This window comes from Dermacentor variabilis, chromosome 1 (assembly GCF_050947875.1).
Source record: "Dermacentor variabilis isolate Ectoservices chromosome 1, ASM5094787v1, whole genome shotgun sequence".
In the NCBI taxonomy this organism is placed as follows: domain Eukaryota; kingdom Metazoa; phylum Arthropoda; class Arachnida; order Ixodida; family Ixodidae; genus Dermacentor; species Dermacentor variabilis.
Window position 1 is genome coordinate 236,809,215 of NC_134568.1, and position 23,741 is coordinate 236,832,955.

At 48.5% G+C, this 23,741-nt stretch overlaps 2 long non-coding RNA genes across 2 annotated transcripts in view; one reads left to right on the top strand and one right to left on the bottom strand.

Moving 5' to 3' along the window:
* LOC142560011 (uncharacterized) overlaps window positions 1–23,741 on the top strand; it is a 49,470-nt gene that overhangs the window by 4,409 nt on the left and 21,320 nt on the right. The window lies entirely within an intron of this gene.
* LOC142560007 (uncharacterized) overlaps window positions 2,175–23,741 on the bottom strand; it is a 30,116-nt gene continuing 8,549 nt past the window's right edge. Inside the window, exon 2 of the long non-coding RNA XR_012823294.1 lies at window positions 2,175–2,367. This is a non-coding gene — a long non-coding RNA (uncharacterized LOC142560007). The remainder of the gene's footprint in view (window positions 2,368–23,741) is intronic.

Below are 23,741 nucleotides of genomic sequence, written 5' to 3' on the forward strand. Positions count from 1 at the left end.
CCAAGATAATTTCCAATAGAATAAGGGCAACACTTGACGTAGTAAACCAAGAGAACAGGCGTGCTTCATAAAGGGATACTTTACAATGGATCACATCATCACAACCATGTCATCGATCAGGTAATCGAAAAACCTGCAGAGTACAGTCAACTATATGGCTTTCATAGATTATGAAAAGGCATTTGATCCAGTAGAGATACCAGCAATCATGGAGGCATTGCATAATCAAGGAGTACAGGAGGCATACGTGAATATCTCATATCTACAAAAATTCCACAGCTACCTTGGTTGTCCACAAGAAAATTAGAAAGATACTTATAAAGAAAGGAGTCAGGCAAGGAGACACAATCTCAGCAATGCTATTCACTGCATGCTCGGAAGAAGTATTCAAGCTATTAAGCTGGGAAGTCTTAGCAGTGAGAATCAACGGCGAATATCTCAGCACCCTTCGGTTTCCAGATCACGTTGTCCTGTTCAGCAACACTGGGGACGAATTACAGCAAATGATTGAGGACTTTAACAGAAAAGGTGTAAGAGTGGGATTGAAGATTAATGTGCAGAAGGACAAAGATAACAATCAGTAGCCTAGCAAGGGAACAAGAATTCAGGATCACCAGTCAGCATCTAGAGTCGCTGATGGAGTGCGTCTATCTCGGTCAATTACTCACAGGGGACCCTCATCATGAGAAGGAAATTTGCAGAAGAGTGAAAAAAGATGCGTTGGAGTGCATACGGCAGACATTCGCAGAACCTGACCGGGAGCTTACCACTATCATTGAAAAGAAAGGTGTACAATCAGTGCATCTTACCGATGCTGACATATGCGGCCGGAACTTGGAGGTTGACAAACAAGCTCGAGAACAAGTTAAAGACCGCGCATAGAGCGATCGAACGAAAAATGTTAGGCGTAATGTTAAGAGACAGGAAGAGAGCAGTGTGGATCAGAGAGCAAATGGGATAGCCGATATTCTAATTGACAGTAAGAAAAAGAAATAGAGCTGAGCAGGCCATGTAATGTCTAGGATGGATAACCGGTGGGCCATTAGACTTCCAGAATGGGTGCCAAGAGAAGGGAAGCGCAGTCGAAGGCGGCAGAAAACTAGGTGGGGTGATGAAATTGGGAAATTCACAGGCGCAAGTTGGAACCAGTTGGTGTAGGACAGGGGTAATTGGAGATTGCAGGGCGAGAGGCCTTCGTGCTGCAGTGGACATAAAAATAGGCTGATGATGATGACTCTCCCTGAAGACTTGTGCGATGCAGACGCTTCAATCGCTCCGCCTGTATAGAGATCGCCGTTGACTGCGCGAATTTGTATCGCCTATTTTCAACCTGCTCGTTCTTTTATACTATAGGAGGATATAACACAGCGTGGCGTAATTTTGTTCACTCTCTCTCTCTCTCTCTCTCTTGTGCAACTCTGCACATCGCTGTGGCTGCCGGCAGCTGCGGTGCTGTATCGCTAGAGGCAGTGCGATTTTCAAATCTTCGCCAGCGGCTTCGAATGCTCGCCAAAAGTTGGTGTGTTGCTCAAGAGTCCGCAACGAGGCAGCATAAGGGCGCCGTTTCGCTTCTTTTCTTACCCTCGCTTCGTTTTGTTGTCGCTTTCATTTTGCTTTTCCAACTGTGAATAAAAAAGGAAAAGCAAGAGACCGCTCTGTGACCGCGCGGAAAAGCCTGCAAGTAAGCCTTCGACGGCGGCAAATACGAACAAGCAGGTTGGCCGCAGTGTGCGATCGTATCGCACGTCGGTCAAATATACGGTTTATTTTTCTTTCTTTCTTGTTTTAATGTTATTACCAAAAATTTTAGCGCCATGTGAATGACACTTTCATACCGCCACCATCATGGAATGGGTGCAGATTAAATTAGCCGTCCAAAGGCAGACCTGCAAAAAGGAATAAGGAAGCCCTATTTGCAAACCTGATGCATCCCTACAGAGGACTGCGCGCGGTGTCGCAAACCAAGTCGCTTTATAGGAGGCCAATACTGCTAGTTCTTTTCCAGAAATGTTGATAGTTCTTTGTGAAAAGTAAACAGTCCCGTTTCATTTTGTCCTCTGCGGGGTAGTGCTGACTGACTGTTCGATTAGAACAGCGTCGCTTGCGTACACTGTACGCATCGCATAAAGTGCATGTGTCACACGTGTGCTCGAGAAGCAGACAACGACACCAGATTGTATTTTATTAAGTGGATATATGTCGACGTCGAATGTGAATTATTTATTTCCATTGTCAGCAGTAGTGTCGACCAGGGTTTGCATCCCATATGCTAGAAGTGTTGTTTGTCATATCGCCAGCCAAGGTCCGTCAGCCTCCAAACGCAGCTGTTGTCTTGGCACCTTACGCCGGGATCCTGGGCGCGTGAACCTGCGCACATGTAGAAGATACGGGGCTTTAAAGACGGACCTAGATTGCTATATTTTACAGGGACGAACTAAAAGTGATGGGTAACATTCAAGCATGGCAGGAATGAATGTGACAATGTCGCGGCGAATTCAGTGTTCAAGGCGTGTGTTAGCGCCATGCTGTAGGCGGCGCGCGCGTTCGAAGGCCCAATGTAGCCTCCAGGAAGAGTTGAATCCGTGGCTGCATCCCTTATAGAAAATAGGTCTTATCTGAATTAGTTAACGCGAAGTTCATTTAAGCATCAGCTGGAAGAAAGAAAGGGCGTGGGGGGAGTGCTGAGCGGACACGTGAGCAATGATACTACACTGGGGTGACCATGCCGCGAAATGATGTCTGTATACAAGTAAGAAAATAAAAATCAAATTCCTAGTAGTTGACACTAAGTACACTCATTCTGTTTGGCGCAATGTTTAGAGTCTATGCCACATTTTATTCGGGGTGCGAAACATAACAAAATATATAACGAAAGATAACAAATATAGGAAATGAAAAAGAAAAAAATACGTTCACTAAACGATGAGCAATAATGGCGTAGAGTAAAAAAGGCAAGCGTAGCGGTGACCAAGGCAGCTTACTATAAGTGGGGTCAAGAGCTGGTATAGTTTTCTCCGAGCCGCCTGTAAGGATTCGTCGAACGCTAAGCGTGGTATTTAACTGGGTTTTCTGTATATACCTCTGCTGACAACTGTAAGATGGCGCTATACCACCTTCTTGATTTTGTCTGTCCTTTCGATTGGTAAGATTTTAAGGTGAAAGCCTTAAGTGGGATTGTTGCAATGGCTCACACCCGAAAAAAGCGGCGTCTAGTCCAGTGATGCAAAAAATATCATTATCAGGAATGGCTCATACCCCTGTAAACAAGCAAAGGTGCAGTGGCTTAATATGCCTGAAGAAACGAAAGAAAGAAAGAACGAAAGAACAAAGAAAGAAAGAGAACGAAAGAACCTTTTGGTAGTGTATTAGGTGCTTGCATGTGTCGCTGAGGAGGTTGACATACAGCACCATGCGTTGACTTCACACTGCGGCTCGTTGTGCCTCGCGTTATGTCGTGACCCCTAGGATCATATAACTTAATGTATTACCACGTGGGCAGCAGGCCTTCGCCTTCATGTGTTACAGGAGTGTAACATGCTGCCGAACTTATTTCAAGTGACCTAGGAAAGCACACTCGTCTAGATGGTCCAGGGAAAGCACGGGAAAGACAGGATATGGAAATTCAAGACGATGAGCAAAACGAGAACAAGGTAAAGTGACATAGGTAGGGTCACCTATATAGGTAGGGTTCCTGGGTCACCACATCTCGGCGCTGGGAATTCGTCCGTTGGCCTCCCACGTCCAGGCCGTGCAAGACTTCCCAGCACCCACTAGCCTACGCCAGCTGCGTGAGTTCCTGGGCCAGTAAATTTCTCCCGGCGCTTTATTCCGCACTGCGCTGAGCTTCTGCATCCATCGACTGACCTTCTTCGCACGACCAACAGCTCCTCAACCGTAATTCCGTGATCTCCCGAAGCTCAAGCTGCTTTCAGGGCTGCTAAACAAGCCGTCGCCGATTCGGTGCTTCTCATCCACTCGAGAACTAACGTGCCTACTCGTATCATGGTGGATGCGTCTAGTGTAGCTGTCGGCGCTGTTCTCCAGCAGCAAATCGACTCCGAGTGGCGTCCACTGGGCTTGTCTCGGAAGCTCCAACCTGACGAGACTCGCTACAGCGTTTTTGGCCGTGAGCTGCTCGCTATCTACTCCACCATCCAGCACTTCCAGCACTTCTTGGAGGGCGAGCCATTTTATGTTCTAACGGATCATAAGGCTCTGGTGTATGTCTTCTGTACAAACTCTTCCAAATATCTCGCACGTGAACTTCGTCAACTGGCCTATATATCGGAGTTCACTATGTATATCCGGCACATCAAGGGCACCGAAAACGAGGTAGCTGATGCTCTCTCCCCGTTACCTCCCTCGGCACTTCTACATCAACTGTCAACTGGGAACCTCTCGCTCGGGCGCATATGGAAGACGCTGAGCTGCAAGCGATGCGTGACCATCTCCGTTCCCTCAGTCTACAACTCATTCCTCCTCGTTTGTGTCTGGTTCACTCTGGTGTGACATGTGAGCAGCTGCACCTTGCCCCATCATTCCGTCTGCCTTCCGTCATGCGGTGTTCCAATTCTTTCACAACATCTGCCATCCCAGCATCCAAGCCACGCAGCGCCTCGTGACAGAGCGCTACACGTCTGGCCAAACATTAACAACACCGATCTTTGCCAGTGGCACGTTCGTGCCTCGCGTGCCAGACTGCCAAAGTGACCCGCCACACTAAGACTCCCACGCAGTCTTTCTTGCCACCTGGCAGTCGCTTTGACCACGTCCATCTTGATTTGGTTGGATCACTTCCTCCCTCTCACGAGTGCCGGTACATTCCAGCAATGATTGACCAATTCACCCGTTGACCTAAGACATGCCCATTCCGGAAATCACTGCGGAAACGGTCGCCAAAGCCTTCGTTTCAGCATGGGTTTCCCGCTTCGGCTGGCCCAGCATCTTAACCGCTGATCGCGGCCGGCAATTTGACTGTACCCTCTTCACTTCTCTTAACCGCCTGCTTGGCGCTAAACACTGCCTGCCACTGCGTATCATCCCTGTGCCAACGTCATGGTTGAGCGTCTCCAACGCCCCCATCTCAAGCCTGCCCTCACTGTACGCCTGGATCGCGGGAGCACTGGGTTGACTACGTTGCTATGGTGCTTCTTGGCGTACGCGCTGTCCTTCGTCACGACTTTGGCTGTTCTCCGGCCGAAGTCGTCTATGGTGCACCCCTGCGGCTTCCTGGAGACTTGTTCGTTCCTTCGGTCCCCTCGCCCCAGTCGCTGCAGTGCCTTCAATGCCTACAGGACTGCATTCAGCAGCTGGGCCCCGTCCCGCCTCGATCTTCGGACTACAGCATATTTGTGCATCCGGACCTTGCGTCGTCGACCCACGTTTTTCTCGGACGAGACGCTGTAGAGGCACCTCCTACACCCTCCTACGATGAGCCGTACCGTGTCCTTCACCAGATGCCGAAGTCCGCCACCATCCTGTTGAATGATCGCGAAGAGGTAGTCTCATTAGGCCGCCTCAAACTGGCATACCTCGAGCCGCCTCCCAAGGAGCTCCCCGCGGATGTCGCTGGCGTATTCGCGGACCTGCACGTAGTCCAACCAGCACCATCTCCACTTCGTCGACGAGTACATTTCGCCGTTCTGTCTGGGCGGGAGGTCCTGTAGCGCCCACCAACGCCGCTACGCGCGGACGCTAAATGTAGGCGCTCTCGGTCGGCAATGCAGAGAGATGACAGAATTAAGTTGGGCGGCGCGAGCTCGCGGCGCTAGCACGTCCGTTCTAAGAAACTGCTACGCTGGTCCTCTGGTCCTGGCGCTGCGCTGCAACCTCTCGGTTCACGATATTCTAAAGGGGAGAGCGGGTAAGGCGGATGAGCGAGGCAAGCACATGTCGCCTTGAAAAAAACAAGTCCACTTGTCGAAACATTGGCTTCCGTTTTTACCTTATACTCGTTTTGCTCATAAGCCTCAAAGTGGTCACCGTCGCTAGTTAGTTGAAGTTATCGCTTTAACCAATGACAGCCAGTTTTTCATCAGTAAGTTGTTCATCTGTTACTGGGGAGAGCAGCGATGGTCCGTACATCTCTCAGTGATAAGTGCGTACCTACCAACATAAGTAAAATGCGCTTCTCCGAGTGGTGAGCCTGAGGTGAACAGTTTGCTTTCCCGTTAAAACTATTTGATGGTTGTTGGTGTCGCGTGGCATTTTTCATATTTCGAAGGTTTTCTCTCCCCGCAAAAAAAGAACAACGACAACAACAAAAGATCTTTCCGTGCTAGAGACACCTCATTTTGGCATACCTTACTATTCTCTATAACTTTGTAATTTACATCTTTACAACCATAACAACAATTAAAAATCTAGCAAATTACTTTTAAGCTAATTGGATGCCACGTACTAAACAATTACTGCAGCGGTTTCTCTTCAAGTCTCCTAACAACACGCACTCGTTCTTAGTCGCCTATAAATGATCCTTTTCTTCTTTATTTTTTCCTTACACCGTTTGTAGAGATATCTGGTTCGCATCGATCCGTCAATTTCGCGTCACCTTTTACGTTGGCTCTCTGCAAAAATAATTTCCGAAATTTCGGCGCAGCAATCCGCCCTTGCGTTGCGAAAAGTTATTTTCTGGGCAGTAACGCGGCACGGAAGTCATATACTAAGAATATCGCCTCGGAAAGTGCCAGTGATGCGAAGCTGTCCTTTCTGGCACGCGTTTTCAGCCTATTCAGACTAGCGAAAGGCGAGTGAGTGCAATACAGAACACGATTGTAAAACGTTTCTTGCCACGAAACGCTTTTATAGCTTTCAATGTTCTTCCTCTAATTTCTCTTACTGACTTTATTTTGCCTCTAATACACCAGTGAGCTTCGCTGTTACTTAAACAATGAAATAACTTAGGAGGGTCTTATTTTTCGCAGCTTATGTTTTTATAGTGTAATTTCGTGGAAAAAGTGCCGCCCTTTTCTCTTTCTTCGTATTCTTGATCGACACTTCTGAAATCCCCGTGCATATGACTATAACCGGTTATTGTTACAACCGGTTATTGTTACAACCGGTTATAATGGTTGTGTTTTCCGGTTTTACTGTTATGGGCACATTTTACAAATTAGCTAGGCAAACAAATGACAAATTGAACGTCGCAGACTCTCGCGATTGTCTTCATACTTGAGCCAACCAAGAATAAATACATTTCTGGTATCGTGCAGTAACACTTCATCGTGAACTGTACTCAGCAAAACCACCACATACTATGTGCTTTAGCGACGATCGACTGTCCCTACTTGTTAACAATGGGGGATTCGAGATACAATGATACCTTTTGTAGGAGGAGATTCGCTACAAGCCTGGACAGAAGTTCTTGTCGGATCATTTAGCAGCCTGGTTAAATAAGCTGTTCGAATTATCAAATTTGCGCCGTCAGTGCTAGTTGGACGTTGCAGCTAATGGCGAACTTGTAACAAATCGTCTTATGTTGTGCAACTATGTGTGCGCAAATAAAATACTGTACTCCCTTTTTACACGAGCACCGATTTTTACTCGGTGCTTGATCGGACGGTGCCGATTCAAACAATGGGCCGTTCTTGTGAGAACGCTCGACCAAGCAGTCTATGTCAGCCGAATTTAACACTATGTGTGGACGCTTTAGCCTTTTACTCCCGCAGGCTTGCCGCCTCGGCTCGCCACCTTCCCGCCATTTCCTGGTAAGACAACCGTGTTTCCAGCACTCATGACAGAAACAAATAAGAAGAGGGAGGGGAGCAGGTATGGAATCAATTGCAGCTATTCCGCTGCATTTACAGCCGCTGTCAGATAGAATCTCCTCATAAGCAGCGCAAATTAGTTGACGCTTGTGAAGGGCTGACACCCGTCACGACGCGGGGGCGGTATAGCTGCAACGCTATTCTTCGTTGTAGAATTGACAGTCTCAAAGCGGGAAGTAAGAACTTTTTTAACGAAGTTCGGTGAGAACTTCTTACTTCCACCGCTAACTGAGAAGGTATGGCGGGCTCGCATTACCATAGTTCTCAATTTATCTTCGGCGCTTAACTGGGACGATATGGGACGTTATTTGGCAAATAAAAGGAGACGTGTTGCGCAGACGCAGGAAGTTCTTACTTTGTACGGTCTCGTTCTTTCTCTCTCGCGGTGAACTAGATCCTTGCCGACAATATAGTACTTCGAAAACTTATGATTGCGTGGAGTGAACAGTCATACTAGATGAATTCACACTATATATATATATATATGTTGCAAATAACCAGTTCTCGGAAATAGAATCGCTAACGACCATTTTATCAATCTGCATGAAGGCTGCCCTGTTCATTGCTCTAGGCGAGCTATATTTCGTCAGACACTCGGACTTCATATCCTCCCGAATGTCGCTGTTACCGTCTGTTTGCAGCCCGTATCGATAGTTTGTGACGCTGGCCTGCGATTCTGCGGCAGCTCAGTATAACATAGGTAAAATAGCCGCATAAGCATAAACAGTTTATGTACCACACAGGAATGGAAGTGCTGCGCCGATTGCGCCAAACCACGAAGCTGCGCCGAGTTGCGTCAAAAAACTAACTTTGAATGAAAGAGCAGAAAGTGGGTTAACCGAGGGGCCCGATTTCTATTAGTCACATCATAAGAGGCCAACAAACACTGACACCAAGGAGAACGTGCTTGATAATGACAAATAATAAATGATAAATGAAATAAAGAAACGATAAATTAATGGAAATGAAAGTTTCATTTCCATTAATTTATCGTTTCTTTTTTTCCATTTATTAAGCACAATTAATTTTCATTTCCTTTAGCTTGTAGTTCATTTATTTCATTTATTAAGTACAATTAATTTCTCCTATGTTCTCCTTGGTGTCAGTGTTGTTGCCTTCTTATGATATAACTTCGAATGAAGTCGCTAAATTTTGCGGGAGTTTCGCGTTGAGTGACAACCCAGCATATAACGCTAAAAGCCAAGCTAAAGCAATCCGATTGAGCGTCGGCGTCTTCGGAGGTGTGTTTGGTGGTGCATTGAAACTTGGCCGCAGGAAAAGGTATATGTTTTGTGCTATACAATGCATTACGAATGTTTTATATAATGCTTACGCGTTTGTGTAATATGCGGACCAGCTAAAGAAGATTTGAACTGGCGCTCTTTTTATGGAGCAGTCGGGAAAAAAAGCCGTGCTCTCCCTGAATGAATAAATCGCACGGTCTGTCGTTATACATTTTAGGGTTCGCTTGTACTCCCTACTGGTAAATATGCGTCGATTAGTGGGAAAACCATGCGTGCAACCTTAAGATATATATTAGAGCGCAGCTCTTTAGACGCTCGTCTCTGCGTATCACGTCGGCGTCGGCCTTCGGGAACGCGGAGGAGGGGGGTACGACGAAAGCGTGAGAAGAAAAGCGTAGTGTCGCGCAATACGGGCTCTGCGGCGACGACCGCTACGAGGTGGCGCCAGAGTAGCGCGCCGTCGTCTGTTCACTGATGGCATGCGGTGAGCGCGTCGACCTACACCATATACTGGAACAAAGCGCTGCATGAGCGCAGGTCTGTCTGCGGCGGCTATATACTCCCGATTAGCGAGGCAGTCGCGCCACTCTTCGCTCCGTTTGCAGTGTGCCGTACGAGACAGATTGTCCGGGCCAGCGAATATATCGCGACATGAAATGACCTATAGAGCTGCGCTCAAATTTCGCATTAGGGAGTATCGTAATCGTCGGTGAATTTTTTTTGCACTTGCACCACGCCCGGTTACAGGGATGGCAGTGCGGCACGCTGAAAAACGAGCTGCTTGCTTTCGTGAAACTTCCTGACCAGAAATGTCCAAATGACAACCGTAATCATCACTCAAACTTGCACGCCGGGTACACTGTATTTTGCACAACCACACGATCGAGCGATCTGCGATGAGTATAGAGTCTAGCTGCGCCGAGTGCTGATAGCTTCGTGTGCGCTGTGTTCTTGCCGAGTAGTTGGCGTTGAAGAGAGGCGCAGCACGATGGTGCATATACACTCGCTGTTGCTGCCGCAATTTCTCACTCCAGCGTTTTGACAGTGAGTGCGCGCGGTCATCGAGTGAGATGTTCTTGTTTGCTTGTGCGCGCATCACACCATGCTTGTTAAGTTCGTTAATAAGCGAATGGTTACAAGTTCATACGGCCCATAAAACTAGTATCCCTACTTCGTATAGCTGTCTACTAATTTGCTATCCTAATCGATGCTTCGCCCTTCCGGCGCAACTGTGACGTTTTTTTCTTTTTCTTTCTTGGCCACATCTAGTTGGCACGTCCGACATGTAACTTAATAGTGGTTTACAAAAAACGCATATTGGTTTCCTTTGTCGGGTGTATGACATTTTTTGTTTCCTTTAGTGAACTTTCCTCCACCTTGCGGGCTTCCGTAGAACTGATTCGCCGTAATCTAATAGCGTTCTGCAAAGTCAAATAAAGAGTATCTTTTCTTGATTTGTCGGTATGTCACTCATGTTGAGCCTTACCTAGCATGCTCGAAAACGTGTGTAGTCTGCCCCAAAACTAAGAATTGCTGCTCCAAACCTGCTCCAATGTGCCCAATGTGTTGCTCCCAGAGCTGCTCCAAAACTCCCTTGGCCGTTTCCATCCCTGTCCACAGTACATATCAAATGCATCAGCACAGCGAACGTTCTGTAATGAAGTCAGCAGCAGCGGGCAACTCCAGTTAACGCTGTCATTTTCGCAATATTTGAGTTCCTCTTTTACGCTCCTAATGCTGTTCGGTAAGGACGAACCGGGGGATCTTTGCTCCGAATACACTGATATAAGGTGAGCCCTTACGGGCCTGTTGGTGCAGGATCACGCCCCCGCCCCCCCCCCCCCCCCTTTTTTTTTTCTCCTCTTGGTTTGCACGCTTTCGGAGCATTTTATCTGTGCAGGTTTTACTAGGAGCTCTGTCGAGATTTGCAAGCAGGAACTGCCGACAATAGGCGCGGTGCACCCCTTAGGCAACGGACTGCCGTTCTGCGCACAGGTGCCTTGGCGGACGTTGCTTCTCGCGTGCTTTCTCGAGGGTGAAACGCTGACATGCGCGCGTATTGTGGCGTCAAAACTAGGACACCTTTTCGCGACACCAAGTAGCGTCTCTGTTTCCTGTCAGCTCGCGCCTTCCCCATTGTGTTTGCCTGGAATTCGGCTAATAAACAAGAACAGCGATGGAGGCGCCCCTCGCTGTATTTGTGCGCGCTCTCGCTTGGTCTCATTCAGTGCAGCAATTCGGCTCTGTGACTGAGGGTAAGTACCCTGCACTATGGTTGAACTCTTTTGACATAGCTTGTCGGCCTACTTGGCCAGTCTCATTCTTGCGTTTTGTGCCTGCATTTCGGGAGGGCCAACGCATATATGTCTGGGTGCGTTCTGCACGGTTCTAATAATGCATAATTCTAATAATGCATGGTATACCGAGGCCTGGGTACCCACGTAACGCTCAATTTTCGAAAAGTGGATCGCGAGGTCGTGTGATTCCGAGTGCTCAAAGAACGAAGATCTGTTCAATGATATGAAACGCATTCTTTGTGTCTGAGGCCATGTCCACCATGTCTTTCAGTACTGCACGAGCTGTTCGTTATTGACTGCCGTCTTCGATGTCACCTCGTTTACCATCGCCATTGGCTGTCGCCCAATCTTAGAAACCGTTATTGCTTGTGTGAATGGCTTTGCGGATTCGGGTCTTGTTCGTTTTCTCTACAAGAAAGCCGCCATTACAAGGATGTCACCTTAATGCGTTAAGATACTCACGGGAACCGCGCTTTCCGACCCTGTGTGCTGTTCCGCTATACACGACCGACGTTCGTTGCCAAGCGCACACATCTTGCGAGCGCACCCGGCGGCCGCTATTGAATACCGTGTGCGATGTTACTGGTATACGGCACGTAGCCGCAGTGTGGCGGCTTGCTGCACAGCGTGCACGAAAAGGCCAGAAAGGAAAGTTGTCTCTATATGCACTGACACTGCTTCATGTCCATGATGTTGTGGTCCTACGTACCTCGTTCATCTCTTCACCAATTAGCTCAGAGCTGCACTCCTTCCACCGAATGACCTGAACGGCCGCTGCCCTGAACCATGCGCAGCCACGCTCCGCCTCTACGCAAGTTCATCGCTCGGTACAGCACGATTACCGTGTGCTTGAAACAGTGGCCGGAGACGAAAAGCACCAACTTGAATTGCGAGTTGCTTTCGTTGCTACGTCTAATTAGGCTAATTGAGTAACTTTTAATTTGATATAAGTAAACGTATACTAGTGCCCTCAGTAGTTCGGGGTTCGCGGAAATTGCGAAAAGGCTATATTTTCGCGCAGCCTATATATGAGCACGTACTACGTATAGCCTGAAATTCGGATTTCTAGACTTAGGAAATGTAGGCATGTGTTCAGCCAGCACGATGGCCTGCAGTTTGACGGAAATCGTGCAATGCTGAAATTGAGCTTAATCGTGGAAGCTTCTCCTTCCAGCTGTTTCTGTGTAACTGCGACGCATTTCGGACTCTTGTTGAATGCGAGAATTTCGATGCGCCTTGGGAGAATACCGGAACTCAAGCTTCGCGCTGCCTTCTTCATCCTTGTCACATAAAACGACGAGAGAAAAAGAAAATTCCAACACAACAAAGCTATGCAGTCTTCATGCCATGGAAAGCTCCCTCAGATTGCTCTTGCTGTTTCCGTAGTTAGTCGTCTGATGCCATTTAACAATTTGGTATTTACTCTTCTTTTTTTTTTACCGCACGACTCTCTTTCCTTTCCCCCATTGCCTTTTCTCTGTGGCTCATGCGAAAAGTGCGCCAACTTGATGCCGACGCGGCGATCGCGCTCGAAAGTGAGGTGATATTTGATTTCGTGGCGAAATGCGAAAGCAGCTCCTGCGGCCGACGACGGCGTTGCGCTACCCGTCCTCGTTCCCCCTCTCTTACCGCGCAGTATACGCGCCGCCGTTTCCTGAGCGGCTATCAGAAATTGCCACACAGCCGAGGCGTGACATAAGCCGCCGTGTCGGCCGGCGCCGGAGCTGCGATGGCGCCCCACCGATGGTTCCTGCACGTCCTCGGAGAGCGAACGCGTTGCAGAAGGCGCAGCGGCCTCCGGAAAGGCACTTACGTGCAGGGCGCTTGAAGACAGACGTCGGTTGCCCAATTCTCCGAGCGTCACGGCCCTGCGCAAGCAGCCCAATATACTCTCCGGCGCGGCCGCCCAGTGCTTTCGATGCTGCGCGCGCGCGTTCGCGGGGCCGCTTTGCTCTGGCGGACCATAGAGTCGCGCGCTCGCGTTTTCCGAGCGCCTTCATTGTTGTGCACCCGAGGTAAGCTTCGCCGAGAGCGTGTGCGTCGTCTCGCCTTCTTTTTTAGCCCGAGGGGCGGCTTCGCGTTCGAGGCTGTACAGTTTTGAAGCACCAAGCGGCCGTTGCAGCAGGCCGCATGATGCTTCGACCACGGTGTAAGAATAGTTGCTTCGACTATTCATTAACTGCGAATGTTTTGAATAGCCGCTTCACTTTATGCCACGCTGCGACGCTACAGGGAGAAAACCGAATTCCACTTTTTTTTTTTTTTTTTTTTGCGGGTAGCAGTGCTTGTTTCAGTAGCCCGTCAAACCGCAGGTTGCTAGAAGCCGCATTAATGTAGTGTCGCCGCCATCAACTGTGCATGCAAACCGAGACCGTTGTTTTATGGTGTTTTAAGATGGAGATCAAGGTGAGATGTTGTAAATCTTCTGCGGCGTATGCGACGAAAATTTTGCAATGTATTTGCTTTCACGCGCGTCGTCGCTCATGTCGATATGTATGTATTTTCGTTGTCTCAAGTTTCAGAATTTGCACTGCCACCAAGCGAAATCTGTGTTCAAGTTTTGGAGTAACATACTTCACCTGTTGCTTTTGCCACCGACGCTCGACGCAGCTGCACTTCAAATCCCCCTGAGCTTCGAGCTATTACGGTTCGTCTTCAAATCCACAAAATTACAGTTGGCATTGTGAGTGCTAGTGCCCCAATGATATTAAATTTCAACGTTGAGAAAGAAAAGTGTAGCTTTCAATTTATTAAACTTTTCTCCCCAAAGTCCCGCGCGATTTGACATCGCTTCGATTATGAACTCGTTCGCTGTCACCGTTGGGCGTCAGATATGTGTACGTGAACGACGTTTGCGTGTAAGCGGCTTAGCGAAGCTGGCCCCCATTTCTGCCGGATCCTTCTGATTAACAATATTTTTGGACTCTGTGAACATGTGAAGCTGTTAAATGCATGCGTCTGTCGTCAATAGTATGCATACTTAGAAGGTGTGCGACTAATTGCATGGTCTGCGAAGTTTCCATAGTCGCAACAAACATAAAACTAATCCTCCTCCTGATGCCAGTGGCCCACTGCCAGTCGGTGCGGTGATTTCGGTCTCAAATGTCGCATTAGGAAGTATCGTAATCGTTGGGCACTTTCTTTCTCGTGCCTTTTCTAAGTACTCGCAAATATTGTTCACGTTCGCTGTAACGTACGTAACCCCAAAGTGTCAATAGTACCGCAGTAAACGAAATCCATTGGACTGTGTAACACGAAACGTCGGATATGATATGTTTCCTTGCGACAACGTAGAGCCAATATTCTGAACACGCTTACACCGATAAGAGAATCAACTCGGCTGACTTGTGTCAATCCTACGTGACAAGTGGCGCCCCCTGCGTGTGCTATATTTATTATGGCACCACGGAAAGAGGGTGGAAAAACACGCCTGACTTGCTGTGTTTTACTTTACGACCGCTAGTTGTGACGCAACACGCGAAGCGCGACGCGTGAAAACACCGCGGTGTGCTCCGGCATGGGCCGTGTCTTTCGTTAGTGGATTCGCAAAGAAGGCACGATAGCTTAAAGGAGGAATTGATTCTTTATGTGGGGGCCAAAGTTTCTCATTTGCGGCATTTCTCGAAACCATGGTCCTCGGGCTCTCAGATTATCAGCTCGCCGCACGGTTGCCGCCCAATCTAGGGCGTCGTGCCGATGAGCAGCGTGTGTTTCGCAACGTTCCAGCTTCTGCGTCATTTCCGGCAAGCAGTAATGGTTTTGTTTCTTACAGTTCCGGTATCAAAAGTGTCGATTGTTTATAGCATATTGTGATGCATTCACTGAGACATCAGATGCAAAATTTTGCACGGAGGCTGCATGCTCCATATCTGCACTATCTGAAACTAGGCTTTTTACACTGTCCACAATTTCCTTGCAGTTGCCTGTTGAGTTCGGTTTTCTTTGGTGGCAAAACAACTAGAGAACCGAGTGCGTGTTCACCTTGAGCGAGATAGCACACGCATGCATGTATACATACATACATACATACATACATACATACATACATACATACATACATACATACATACATGCATACATGCATGCATGCATGCATGCATACATACATACATACATACATACATACATACATACATACATACATACATACATACATACATACATACATACATACATACATACACTGCGGTGCAACCGTATCTGTGACCCAAACATTGAAACCATCCTTACCTCAGCAAGGAAGCCTTCATTGCTGTGAGGTCACCTTATGTCACTCTGAAAGCTTCCTTACTGAGCGGCCCTCGATGAAGGCTTCCTTGGTGCTTTCTCAGCGTGAGGTTGCTCCGTAGCTACCTTCATGCGTGCTTACGCTGCTCCTGGCCCTGAGCGAGCGATTCATTCAGTGCTGGCGCACGCGATGTTTGCTTGCGCATGCGCGCTGTCGCCCGCCTGTGGAGAGGAGCGAGCACGATGCCAGGAGTCGGCGTTCGTTTCAGTCGCCCGTTCAGCATGAGCGGCGTCTCGCAACGCCGGCGTGCTAGTATTGCTCGAACATATCAAGTTTTGCGCACGACTGCGGTGGTTTCTCGCGTTGAGTAAACAAAACTGGAAGAAAGCGTCCGCGCGTCTCCATATTAGCAATTCAGTTTAAAGAGTATGTGACCATCCAACTTTCCATTTATTGATTAAAGGCGTTCCTATAAAGCTTATAAGAGATGCTCTCGAACACAGGCGTACTGCAACCGTTCCTTGCATGAGGATGGGCCAAGGGAGCTTTCAAGAGTACGGTTGCTTCCTCCGTCGCTCCTTCGCTGTAAGGAGGCCTCACGTAAGGTTAGGAAGAGGTCGAAGGAAAGAGCGTTTCATTGTTTGGGCCTGTATGTACAGTGCTCAGTGATTGAAACGCGATACTCGGACTGCATGGCGGCCGGTACATTATTGCGCCAACGGCTCCTGGTGACACTGAGATGATGCATTTTTGTGTCAAATGAAGGCGAGAACCTTTTTGATGCATCGTAACTGCATTCGGCCTCCTCAGCGATCACCCAGCGATCACCGGTGGCACAAAAAGCGTTGGCCGCCATGCTGTCTGAGTATCGCGTTCCAATCGCTGAGCACTGTACAAACACACGCAGGCTGCCCGCATCCAAATATCCACACGCAACTCACACGGATATGCATACACGTGCGCACACAAGTACACGTAGGGTCATATATACGTGCTCTTAATTTAAAAAAAGAAGACTGCCTGACAGCAACCTTTGTCGAATATTCCACGAGCCGCCGTGCAATACTGAAGCCGTGCGGGAGTCACATCACAAGTCTGTGTCGCAGTGTTTCTTTGCGATATTGTACCGAACTTATAGTCGCTAATGTAACCGTAACCAGACGCATCTGCGCCCTGGAGCACCAAAGCTATCGTTTTTGGCTCACACGCATGTAGTTAAATTGATGATATTCAACTCACAAAAATTCTCCAAGAGTACGTAATAGAACAAAAGCACGAACGACTGCTCAATACATCATACGCACCGTCGACTCACTAGTGCAGCAGAAAAAAAAATTGTTTCCAAGAAGAATGACAAAATTGTGCTTACTTATAGCCCTAAATCTATCATTACTCTTCATTATCGGGGGTAATAAATGCCTCCCGCAAGTATAATATTGTGCAATTATAACTCGTGTTCCAATAGATATAATATATTGTAAAGAACCAGACCCGTGGGCGTCTTTCCGAGGGACTTCCTTCGCTTCCGTTTTATTCCCCCCTTGCGCTTTCTCATCTTTTCAGTGCTCATCCGCATATTCTGTCTTCACACGCGGCCACGCTGCGGATACGAAAAAAGAACCGACCGTGCAATTTAAGATCGACAGCTCAGTTCAACCGCCGGAACCTTTTCTTGAGGCTTGACATGTGCACGGCTAAGTTATTTCTTTTACGCCTGTCGAGGCGGGCGCCTGGAACTGAGGGGCTCATGCGCCAGGCGATCTCTCCTTTGCGCTCATTAATTGTGAAGGGTCCTTCAAACCTCGCTGGTAACTTCTTGCCTGGTGAGCTGACTCCCCTTTGTACGCACACCTCGTCACCGACGTAATACACCGGAGCAGGTCGATGCCAGCTGTCGTAGTGGCGCTTATGCGCTTCTTGCGTGTGTGAAGCTCTTCTGATCGTTGCTGTTCTTATCTTTTTAAAGACGTGCTCTCGGTCGTCGGAGCTAGAGATGGCAACGGGAGCGTCTAGGTTGAGGACCACTTTCAGCTGGGGCAGCATTGCGTAGACGGGTTTCATATGGCGTTGCCCCGGTAGACGTCCGCAGCGCAGTACTAGCGGCATAAGCAGCTGAGTGAAGGTGAACGTCCCAGTCAGCTTCTCCTTTTTCCCCCTATTGTCCTATACGGGGTGAGTCGTGCCTGAATGCTTTGTCTGGTTCGTTCCGTAAGGCCGTTTGTCTGTGGATGAAATGCGGACGTGTAATGGTGCTGTACCCCTGCCGTACTAAGGTACTTTAGTTCGCGGCTGCGGAATCTCGTAGCATGGTCTGATATTATTTTTTTTTTTTTTGGCAGCTCATGTATCCATTCAAACTTGAGCTTCAGGAAATCGATTAGGTGACCGGACTCGAGAGATGGCATAGGCGGCCACTTCGATGTACTTCGCCAAATAGCCCACGGCAAAAAAAAAAAAAAAAAAAAAAAATAATAGGCCAGAACCACAATTTGATGATGAGGCACGCCGTAGTGGGGAACTCGGGATTAATTTTAACCCCAATGCACGGTACATGCGCGTTTTTGCATTTCGCCCCCCATCTAAATGCGGCCGCTGCGGCCGGGATTTGATCCCGCGACCTCGTGCTTAGCAGAGCAACACCACAGCCGCTAAACCACCACGGCCACAATGATGTAGCGGTTTCCTCCTGTAGTGATCGGTAGAGGTCCGATGTATAGTCGATGCCAACAGTATGCAAAACAGTTTATGGCAGCGGAATAGGTGTCAGTAATTCAGGCTGGCAACCTGACAGTCACTTATATTGTTGACAGATTTCGCAAATGACGACGTAGGAGCAGACATTACTTCCCATCTTCGGCCGCCACAAAAGTTCTTGTATTTTGCGGAGCGTGCCTCGCTGGCCGATGTACGGTTCTTCCGGGGTGCCATGAATGGCTCGCAATGTTTACGATCTAAAACAATTAGGAATCGCAAGGAGGTGACGTTCTTCTGAGCGGTCCTTGTGCCACTGACGCCGATACAGTGTCGCCACTGTGCCGATACAGTGTGTCATCGCGTATTACAAATGTCGATTTCTTTCCTGAGCAGCGATTGACGCAATGATTGATGATAAGTATTTGCCCTTCTGTTGGGCTTTGGAAAAGCCTTGTTGAGATATGAAAATGCGTTTCTCCTCGTTATGGGACACGCGGTCAAGGGGGTTTGTCACGGCTTGTCACCTGTTCGCCGTCGGCGCGAAGTCGTCGACGGGGTATACAACCCGGTTGGTCGTTCTGTACTCAAGCGAACACAGCGAAGGAGTCAGAGTCGGGAGAAAGAGAGAAAAAAAATATTTATAGACTGACAACGACACACAATTTAAACGAAACAAAAAACACAACGCTAACACACATGCACTTAATCTATATCAATGATGAAGACAAAAGAAATACAACGAACAGTTAACAGTAAATACAGAAATAAACATTACAAAAACACACTTAATGGTGGCCAACTGAACAGAGTTCAAAAGAAAACAAATGATGGCATACGCATAGCCGGGCAGCAGCAGCAAGTCCATAAAGCTTGGAGTCAACGGCAGAGCTTTCCCGAAAAACGCTGGCAAGCCGATCTCATTGCGGTGGATGCGATTGCTGGGCTGGGTTTCCCGGAAGCCTAGGTCTGACGTTTTCCCTCGAGTAGGTTGAGCTAACTTGAGGGGAACTACCGTGAACTTCGTTGCAGACGTTGGTTGTCGTCTCTTACGTCAACTAGTAACTCTCAGTTCAGACCCCTTGACGCTTCTCAGCAGAATATATGCTCAGCATCTAGACTGCTTAGCTCGGTCTAAAGCCTGGACTGTACGAGGAGGTGATTGGGAGGCCTCCAGCGAACAACGCACAGCTGTCTCCTCCCCAGAGACCACCCATACCCATCACCACAGAGCTGCCCGGCGTTTGCAAACGGCGCTCCCCGACTTGTGCCCTTCAGCAGACGGCTGCATCCCTCCTGCATGAGGACCACGGAGGACACCTGCAGATCTACGTTGACGGCTCGGTGATGCCGGACACAGGCTCGTCGACTGCGACCTTTGTGGTGCCCTCCTTGCGGAAGAGCAGGCAGTGTCGCCTCCCCGACCATGCAACGTCAACAGCGGCAGAGGTAGCAGGCCTCCACCTGGCTGTGGACTTACTCGCAGAGGAGCTGCCAGCGACCCCAGTGACCATCTACTGCAACTTCAAGGCGGCACTTCTCAGCCTGCAGAGGCCAGAAAGGGCCAGCCTTGGGGTCGCCCTGCTCTCGACAAGGCTGATGGCACTCCAGGAGGCAGGCTGCTCAGTGTCCCTGCACTGGCTTTCAGCCTACGTAGGGATACCGGGCAACGACGAAGCTGATGCACTGGCAAAGCGTGCACACCACTGCTTGATCCCGCCCAGCCTGGCAGTGACAGCCAATGATTTCTCAAGCCACAGGCTTCGTCGCCATCTGCTGGCCTGCCATCCGGACAAGCGGATGTCCTTGGGCCACCCTCCGCGACCACTTCCACTGCGTGTCCTCGCACGCAGAGAGACCTCCCTCCTTCTGCGACTGAGGATTGGCTGCTGTTGGACGGGTGCTCGCCGCCACCGGCACGGCCTCATCGCCTCTCCAGCCTGCGCCTCCTGTGGGGAGCCCGAGACTGTGGAACACCTCCTACTGGCCTGCCCTGCTTACCTGCAGCAGCGTGGCCGCCTCCTGCAGGGTTTCCGACGCCTGGGGCTTCCTTCTGCACGGCAGGAAGACATCCTCTCCCCTGGTCGCAACGAGCTACCAGCCCTCCTAAGTGTCGTCGAGTACCTCAACTCGTCGGGGCTCTCGGCGAGACTCTAGGATTTTCTGCAAAGACGGATAACCTCATGGCTATTTAAACCAGGCTACTCGGTCTGCCCAAACCAACTGGTTCCTCTTGGATCACCGCCCCCTGGCCTTTCACCAGATTACCATTCCTGCCGGAACCACTAGGCCCTTCCTGCTGGACTGCTCAGCCGCTGCCATGGCGACACTTTAACCCCCTACTCTCCTATCTCCTTTGCTCCCACTATCCCCCCACCCCTGTTGACGCTGAGCCGTGCTCCCGCAAGGGCTGCAGGAAATAACGTCAACCTTTCCTTTTCCCTTCAAGAACCACTTCTCTCTCAAAATCGTACTCTTGCAGCGTAATAATCCATCAGGCAAACTTATGCTTCAGCTGCTGCTTGAAAAACATCCATGTTAACGCAGCATTATCGGCCACCACCGTGAACTTGCGCCCAAAGAGATAGTGATGAAATTTATCGTTTGACACTCCATAGCATCGCTAGACATTCCGGCTCATTGGAGTATCTGCGATTTTGCGGCTCGCAATGCGACAATACGTCCCATCTGGCCCATCTGGCTGGCATCGGTGCGCACTTCTGTAGTCCAGTCGTCATTGAATTAACTTAGTACTGGACAGTGAGCTAAATTAACTGCTGTCCTAAAGTTCGGAAAGCGATTTCTTTTGGGACGCCCCATTCAAAACAAACTCCCTTTTTAAGTAAATCGGTCAGGGGAGCGGCGGTCGACGCGCAGTGGGGAATAAATCTGCGTAAATACGAAGCCATACCCACAAACGGCTAAACTTGTTCCAGGCAAGTTGGTGTGGGATATTCCGCCTCAGCTCCAATACGCTCCGTTAGCGGCTGGATGCCGTTTAGAGAGATAGCATGTCCTAGGTATGAAATCTTGGAGTGACCAAAGTGGCACTTCTCGATGTTCAACCGAAAAATAGTCTCATAGAGTTTGTGTAGCACTTCGTTCAAATTGCGCAGATGTTCCTCTTCCGCTACGGCCAGGCTGTCGTCGAGATATAAAACACAAGCTTGGTTCTTCAGAAGTCCTAACACACAATTCATGGAGCGCTGAAAGGTATCAGGAGCCGTGCTCAACACAACTGGCGTTCAGTTAAATTAGTACAAGCCTGGAGGAGTGCCAAAGGCTGTCTTGCAGCTATCTTCTTCCGCGACGTTGATCTGCCAGTATCCCGCGTGTAAATCAAGCGATGAAAAGAACCTGGCATGACGGACCGTATAAATAGCGTCATCAATTCGAGGTAGTGCGTACGCGTTGGGCGTCGCACACTTGTTGAGCTGTCTGTAGACTCTCAACGAACCATTATTTTTCCGAACAAGTGCGCCATTGTAAAGAACCAGACCCGTGGCGACTTTCTTCTCTTCAATTTTATTCCCCCTTCCTCTTTCACTTCCTTCCGGTGCTCATCCGCACGTTGCGTCTTCACTATATATATATATATATATATATATATATATATATATATATATATATATATATATATATATTCACTCTAGTAGTCAATCGCCTCACGTTAGTGATGTCGCTGACAGTTTTTTCGTTCTAAGCGTCGCAACTCACGTAAACTTTAGGAAGAATCCCTATGACGTAAATTCTTCTTGTTCTCCACCTAGTTCAATGTATTTGCACAAAAAACACCACTAGAGGTAAATATGGTCCTACACTCTTAAAAAAGAAGGTTCGAAAGAAGGTAGTGACTGCTTCATTTGCTAACATTTCAACTTCTCTAGCACGAGAGACTCGCACTTGATGTGGATAAATGCAACGACCAAGTCAAACCTGCGGTCCGATTTTCGGCTTAAAACGCGATTAATACGCACGATAACCAGAACAAATGTTACACAAACCTTTATGAGTTGCATTCATATACCCCGTAAGCGAGCAGAAAAATTTAACAATGCATATTTCCCTCTAGAAACTTGTGTGCAATAAATTGCATTTGACAAGCGTCGGCTTATCTGTTTATGCTCAGCATCTGTGTGAGAGACAGAGTTTAATGGAAGCTGAAGATGTCAGCCCTGACATATATGCAACTCAAGCGTTCCATGTCATATCGAGCAGAGTATACAAACACTCAGTACATGCTACTATATTCTTTGCGAAGTCACTCCTTCTTTACGCAATGAACTTGCCGACTTTTTTACCGCTACCGCGTAGCCGCAAGAACTTAGCAACATATCTGACAGCCAGTTATTAACCTCGGGTTAATAACTCACTGTCACATATGTCAATTGTTTCTTGTTGGCGTCTGCGTGAACTGCAAGTTGAAAACGCGTCGAAACCGGCATGATTTTTCCTTGGCCGCTTTCTGATCCATTAAATGCAGGCAAGGTAGCGAGTTGGACAGCGGTGACATGTTTAGACTATAGCAACACAGAGTTAATTCGTACAGCCTTCACTTTTCCCGCTTCGAACGCCCTTGTAGCTCCTTAATCAAGTATCTCCTTATACTAATTTACCCCCCGAAATTCGTTGTAATACCTAGTGACTTAGCCTCCTAGTGCTGCCATTCGACTCGCTCTCCCGGCATTTCATGCGAGATTCGTAATTTTTGCGAAGAAAAAAAAAAAAAGCGTCGCGTGACAACACTGAAGCCTAGTCACGAAGAAATGCAAAGGAAGGCCGATGAAAGAAGGACTCTCACCCTGTGACAGGCAAGCAGGGGCTTTGTTGCATCGGGCGAATGCGCCTGCCCCAGCCACAGAGCGAACCTATGACCAGCAGGCGCCACTAAAGACTACCACGAACCAAGGAATGCCTTGAAAGGTCTAGCAACCACGTGCAGAACCCGATTCCTAAATGCACATTGGGCTAAGGATATCCTAGTACGCTCTACTCAAGAGTCAACACGCTTATGGGCTCATAAGAGAGGTGGAAAGGGGGAAAGGACTGCGGCCTCAGAGAAGGTTGGCTTGCCCGCCCTAACTTCCTGACGTCGTGCTACCGCTTACTTCTTTGTCCACCCTTCACACCCGACCTTTTTCTTTCCTTTGTTTTTTCTTTGCTTGTTTAAAACAAATCAAAGTAGTGAAGATGACTGTTCCACAAAAATGTTAATAAAATAAATAAAAGGGAAGAACGAAAACGAATTACATAGCTAGTATATTAGCGGAAACCGCGCACATTATTTGTTGAAAGTTTATAGAAGTGTTGGATTCATATCAGTCACTGCTCCACGAAAAGTAATCGCGGTAGCAACCGTGTTTATATCTCTCTCGTTCTCGTGCGCAGTGTCATCATCATCATCATCATCAGCCTAGTTACGCCCACTGCAGGGCAAAGGCCTCTCCCATACTTCTCCAACTACCCCGGTCATGTACTAATTGTGGCCATGTTGTCCCTGCAAACGTCTTAATGT